General features: G+C 66.2%; 1 pseudogene across 2 annotated transcripts; it reads left to right on the top strand.

Moving 5' to 3' along the window:
* Positions 1-2,451: 2,451 nt before the first annotated feature.
* Positions 2,452-4,482, top strand: LOC149521284 (ribonuclease pancreatic pseudogene; annotated as a pseudogene). Of its 2 annotated transcripts, none has more exons than XR_016348088.1 (2): positions 2,452-2,573; positions 3,621-4,482. The product of XR_016348088.1 is annotated as a ribonuclease pancreatic pseudogene, transcript variant X2 (transcript). The 2 variants fall into 2 exon arrangements; XR_016348087.1 differs by having other exon boundaries at positions 2,484-2,573; positions 3,618-4,482.
* The last annotated feature ends 2,029 nt before the right edge of the window (positions 4,483-6,511 follow it).

A 6,511-nucleotide genomic window follows, 5' to 3' on the forward strand; every position in this document is an offset into this window, starting at 1 on the left:
CCCCTCCCCCCTTGCTGCCCCCTAAAGCAGATGCTCAGTGCCCCCAGCCCCACAAAACCCTCTGAGCTCCCCCAGGAACTCCCGCTGTGAAAGCACCGGAAACCGGACACTGCGCAGCGCCCACTGTACCCCAAAAAGTGCCCGTGCCCAGCAAGCCTCTTCACCCACCAGAGTGGGGGGGCGGCAGAGGGGCAGGCAGCTGGGGGAGGCTCCGTTCCCAGAGTGGGGGGATGCTTGGGGTGAAGGGGTTCAGATGGAAGCGAAGACACAGGGGTGGCTGTGACGGCGCGTTGGGGGTCCCCCGTCTCCTGCACCCCGAAATGGCACAAACAGACTGCACCAGCCGGTGGAATAGAGGAAGTTTATTCCCTCTCCAGGATACAGCACAGCACAGATGTAATCTGGTCACAGAGCTGGGCTAGGATGCCTCAGGCCCCCTTGAGATGGGGGAGACTGGGCCCCTAAACTCCAGCCCCTTCCCCTAGGCTGTCTCCTCCATGCTCCCAGACAGCAACTAACCCACCACTCCTCCAGCGCTGCCCCCCAGCCAGGGCAGCATCCACCTTCCTTTGTTCCTCTCCATGGGGGGTGTCTGGCCCTACTCATTTGCATAGTGACTCATCCTGTTTTGCTGGGTCGTGGTACCCACGGGAGCAGTGGGGGTTACCCCAGAGCCAGCAGCATAGAAACCAGCCAGGTACCCCCACTACGTCACAGGCCACAAGCCGAATATGAGTCAACAGTGTGATGCTGTTGCAAAAAAAAGCAAACGTGATTCTGGGCGGCATTAACAGGAGTGTTGTGAGCAAGACACGAGGAGTCATTCTCCCGCTCTGCTCTGCGCTGGTTAGGCATCAGCTGGAGGATTGTATCCAGTTCTGGGCACCGCATTTCAGGAAAGATGTGGAGAAATCGGAGAGGGTCCAGAGCAGAGCAACAAGAATGATTAAAGGTCTAGAGAACATGAGTTAGGAGGGAGGCTGAAGGAATTGGGTTTGTTTAGTTTAGAAAAGAGAAGATTGAGAGGGGACGTGAGAGCATTTTTCAGGTATCTAAAAGGGTGTCACAAGGAGGAGGGAGAAAACTTGTTCTCCTTGGCCTCTGAGGACAGGACAAGCAGCAATGGGCTTAACCTGCAGCCAGGGAGGTTTGGGTTGGACGTTAGGGAAAACTTCCTGCCTGTCCGGGTGGTGAAACACTGGAATAAATTGCCAGGGGGGTTGTGGAATCCCCATCTCTGGAGATACTGAGGAGCAGGCGGGACACGCACCTGTCAGGCATGGGCCGGAGGGTGCTGGGTCCCGCTGGGAGGGCCGGGACTGGACTCGAAGACCTCGCAAGGTGCCTTCCCATTCTACTGTTCTGTGATTCTAGGGACGGAGGTTCCACCCCTCCCTAGGGACCCAGCCAGGGCTCCAGCCCCGGAATCACTGTGGTTGCCTCCGCTGGACCCTCTCCAGTGCGCCCACGTCCTTTCTGTAGTGGGGGGCTGGAAGCTTTTCCCTTCCAACATCACCTCCCCCCAGCCCGTCCCTCCCCCGACTGCCCCAGCACCCAGACGGGTTGGGACAGCAGCTTCCCCTGGGCGGGTGTTTCCCAACCTCCCTCTGACAGTTGCCTGCCCCAGACCACAAGGGCCAGGGGGATCGTGTCCAACGCCTGCGACATCCCAACCGCCACCCGGCCCGGGGAGCTGAAGGGCTGGCAGCTGGGACCGGCCCCCGGACATCCTCCGTGCCAGGGCTGGGCCGCTCCAAGCCAAGGGGCCGTGGGCAGCCCCCTAGGGCCAGGTCTGGGCCTGCCCCGGCACTGGGGCGACACAGCCCTGACCCCACAATCACCGGGGGGGGGGGCAGGAGCTGGCACAGAGGGGCCGGGCAGGGCCCCAGAGCCGGTGCCAGTGGGGAGGGGCTGGGAACCGGCCCTGGGACCAGCCCCTCCCAGTTATCTGCGGGGTCCGGGCTGGACGGGGGAAATGACAGAGAGGAAACAGCGTCAGACTGATCTCCCTGGACCCAGCCAGCCCGTCCTGCCCCCGATCCCCCTGGGCCCAGCCAGCCCATCCTGTCCCCAATGCCCCTGGACCCAGCCAGCCCGTCCTGCCCCCGATCCCCCTGGGCCCAGCCAGCCCAGCCTGCCCCCAATCCCCCTGGGCCCAGCCAGCCTGGCCTGCTCCCGATCCCCCTGGGCCCAGCCAGCCCATCCTGTCCCCGATCCCCCTGTGCCCAGGCAGCCTGTCCTATTCCCGATCCCCCTGGGCCCAGCCAGCCTGGCCTGCCCCCGATCCCCCTGGGCCCAGCCAGCCTGTCCTATTCCCGATCCCTCGGACTCAGCCAGCCCGTCCTGCCCCCGATCCCCCTGGGCCCAGCCAGCCCAGCCTGTCCCAGATCCTCCAGGGCCTTGCCCAGTGTCCGTCTCCCTCCATCTCCCTGCCCCCAGCATTGCCCATCCCCTAAGGGGCGGAGCTGCCCCCCAGGCTCCGGCCGGGCTCTATATAAGCAGCCCGGAGGTGAAGGACTCGGGGCTCAGCTCTGCCTGCGGCTGGATCCTTCTCGGCAGGATCCAGGACTGGGGTGAGCTGAGGGCAGACCCAGGGCGAAGGGGAAAGGCAGAGGTGGGGGGAGGGGGCAGAATGGGGCCGGGACCCCATTCACTTGGGGTGACTCCACATGGTGCCTGGGCAGGTGATCGGCCGGGGCGAATGGAACATGGGGGGCAGCTGGACCCCGAACTCCTGGGTTCTCGCCCCGGCTCTGGGAGGGCAGTGGGGTCCAGTGGGTAAAGCCGGGGGCTGGGGGCCGGAACAAGGCTCACATCGCCCACAGAGCATGACACTGTTGGCTCAGGTCCTGGCCAGCTGCCCTGTTCCGAGGGGTCGCCAGGGGGCCAGAGGCTCTGGGGGTTCGTGCCCTGTTTCTTAGGCAGTGGGTTTCCCAGGGGCCCTGGAATCTGCGACCCCTGGGCCATGGGAGCGGGGACCCCAGGGGGCTGAGGACTCCAATGTTAACTTCTCTCTGCTCCGTTTGCCCACCTGTCATGAGGGAGGAAACCCAGCCCTGCTGCCTGCCTGGCCCCAGCTCTGCCTGCAGTTCCTGCTGCCTCTGGGGCAGCCCGTCCCGACGGGCCCGGGTCTGGGCTCCCCAGCCTGACGGGCCCCCATCTCAGCCGGGTCTGGGCTCCCCAGCCCCACGGGCCCCCATCTCGGCCGGGTCTGGGCTCCCCGGCCCCACGGGCCCCCATCTCGGCCGGGTCTGGGCTCCCCAGCCCCACGGGCCCCCATCTCGGCTGGGTCTGGGCTCCCTGGCCCCACGGGCCCCCATCTCGGCTGGGTCTGGGCTCCCCGGCCCCACGGGCCCCCATCTCGGCCGGGTCTGGGGTCCCTGGCCCCACTGGCCCCCATCTCGGCCGGGTCTGGGCTCCCCGGCCCCACAGGCCCCGATCTCGGCTGGGTCTGGGCTCCCCAGCCCCACAGGCCCCGATCTTGGCTGGGTCTGGGCTCCCCGGCCCCGTGGACCCTGATCTCTGCCAGTTCTGGGCTCCCCAGCCCCACGGGTGCCCATCTCGGCGGGGTCTGGGCAATGCCCCGCACTCTCTCCCTCCATCTCCCCGTCCCCCAGCAGGTCGATCGAGTGACAGACGCGGCCATGGCACTGAGGGGACCCTGCCTCCTGCTCCTCCTGACGCTGGCCCTGCTGGCTGTGGGCCTGGCTCAGCTCATCCCCCAACCGCCCAACTACCAGCGCTTCGTGCGGGAGAACGTGGATTACCCCAGGACCAACATCCCCAACGCCCACGGCTACTGCAACACCATGATGTGGCGCCGTGGGCTGCCCTGCTCAACGAGCCACACCTTCATCCACGCCTCCCCCCGCCAGCTGCAGAGCGTCTGCACGAGGAACGGGAGATGCCGACGCCCAGGCAACCAGTGCGACAGCCACCGAGCCTTCCCGCTGACCACCTGCCTCCAGATGGTCACCCCCGGCCCCTCGGGCTGCGTGTACCGGGGCCGCCAACACACCAACCGCGTCCGCCTGGCCTGTCGCAGGCGGCTGCCCGTGAGCTTCATCCGCTACCTGTAGCGCCGGCGCCAGCGCCGCTTCCCACCCGGCAGCCTCTGCCCCTCAGGCCTCTCCTGCCTCGTCCCTGCCCCCCCTGCAACCCCTGCCATGAGTCCCCATGGGGGTGTCCCGTGTCCCCCTTCCCCCACAGGCCGGCAGCTTGGGGGGTTCCTACGCTGGGGCCCGGTGCTGGGCCCGCCAGCGACTCTCTGGGTGCCCACGCCCCGGCTGGCACCGAGACCCCCCGCCTGAGCCCAGCGCCCGCCTGGCTGGGGGCCTGTGATCCAGCCCAGCCGCCCCCTCTGGCCCTGGTCACACTGGGCCTGGGTGTCAGGGTGTGCAAAGAAGATGGTCCCAGGGCCTGGGAGGCTCTCGCAGAGTTTGGTTCCCACGCTGCTTCCTGCAATAAAACCCTTTCCCGGCAGCTGCAGACTCGGTGTGTTGGGGGCAAAGGGAGGGGTGCCCTGTGTGGGGTACGGGCAGCGGGGGAGGGGTGCTCTGTGTGGGGTACAGGCAACGGGGGAGGGGTGCTCTGTGTGGGGCACAGGCAGCGGGGGAGGGGTGCTCTGTGTGGGGTATGGGCAGTGGGGGAGGGGTGCTCTGTGTGGGGTACAAGCAGCAGGGGAGGGGTGCCCTGTATGGGGTACAGGAAGTGGGGGGGAGGTTACAGGGGCACTGAGGCACATCCTGACCCTGGTCCCCCCAGCTGGTCTCTGACCGGAGCCTCCCTTCCCTCCTGGCTGGGCCCGGTGGCAAAGGCTGGAGGGGGCTCAGCTGTGGCGGCCGCAGCACACGCACACCCCGGAGTCACTGGTTGCCCGGGAGCGCTAGAAAAACGCTGCTTGACAATTTGAGCGAGTCCGAATTCAGAAACAGACACTTTGCTCCTGGGCTGGGGGCCGGTGCTGGGGCGGGCAGAGCACAAAGCCAGGCGCCGGCGCTGAGTGTGGGGGACGCGGCACGTTGTACCGACACCGGCTGGGTCTGTGGGACCAAATGTGACTGGGGGCGGAGAGGCGCTCTGGAACCCCCCGAGTGGGGGGCAACCGGGGTGACTTTCCCCAGCCAAGGGAGGCCCAGACCCAAGAGATCGCCCCTCCCCCCCTCGCTGGGCCCTAAAGCAGACACTCAGCGCCCCCGTGTTATGACGTGTCGGGATTTTCCCGTCTCCTGCACCCCCGAAATGGCAGGAACAGACTCCCCCAGCCAGTAGAGTAGAGGGAGTTTATTGCTTCTCCAGGATACAGCACAGCACAGATGGAATCTGGTTACAGGAACTGGGGCTAAGAGGCCTCAGTGCCCCCCTTGAGATGGGGGAGTCCCAGACCCCCCCCCAGCTCCTTCTCCCCTGCTTTCCAGCCAGGAACCGACTCTCTCTCTCCAAGCCCTGCCCCCGGCCAGGGCAGCACCCACCTCCCTTTGTTTCTCCCCATGGGGGGTGGCTGGTTCAACAGGTTTGGAGTCACCTTTGCATAGTGAGGTTTTCCCTGCTGGGTCTTGCTCCAGACAGCAGGGGTCACCACCGCCCAGCAAGTACCCCCACTACGTCACAGTTCTCCCCCCTCCGAGAGCGAACTGAGCAGGGTCACTCCGCTCGTGACCTAGGGAAGTTCGGGTCCTCTGCGTGGGAACCCGCCCCGGGGACATGGGTGCTCCCCTTGACTCGGGCCAGCCGTGGCGAGGCCCCACATGAGCTGGCTTCCCTCTGTCCACTTGCCGCACCGCTCCAGGGCGACTGGCACAGGCCTGTCCTCGGGGGTCACACCCACCCTTCCGCTGGCCTTGATCTCTGGCCAGGGTCTCTCGGGCCGGGGCCATGAGCCCAGCGAGCCTTCTCTGGACAGCCAGGGTGGCTTCCACCCCCGATGCTCCATCACAGCTGGAGACAGAGCAAAACGGTTCCTGGGAATCGTGGGGCGCTGCAGCACTAGACTGGTGAGTCTGCACCGAGGGGACCAGCGGGCAGATGGCCTATGCCCGACTCTTGAAGGCAGAGCTGGTGGGGCTGTGCAGAGAGAGGGGCTTGCCTGTGTGGAAAGCAACCAAGGCCCAGCTGATTGCCCAGCTGGAAGAGAATGACCAGCCACGGGGCCAGGATCCTGTCCCCAGGGAGAGCAGCTAGACCCCCCCCCCCCGAGAGCGTGTCAGGCTCTGAGAGGGGGCGGAGCACTGAAGCCTGCCAGAGAGATGGGACACCTTCCCCCAGGAGGCCTGCAAGTAATAGCCCATCTAGGGCAGGGACCAGCTCAGCGGAGCTGCGGAGGCTGGAGATCCAGCTGCGGATCAGGGAATTGGAAGTAGAGGACCGAGAGAAGGAGCGCCAGGACCGAGAGAGGCAGCGACAGCATGAGCTGGCCATGGCAGAGCGGAGAACCAGCGGGGCCCCGGCTGCGCCAAGTGCGGATGGGCCCCAGGGTCCCGGGACTGCCAGACGCTTGGAGAGGCTCGTGGTG

Source organism: Pelodiscus sinensis, chromosome 30 (assembly GCF_052426305.1).
Source record: "Pelodiscus sinensis isolate ZL-2025 chromosome 30, ASM5242630v1, whole genome shotgun sequence".
NCBI lineage: Eukaryota > Metazoa > Chordata > Testudines > Trionychidae > Pelodiscus > Pelodiscus sinensis.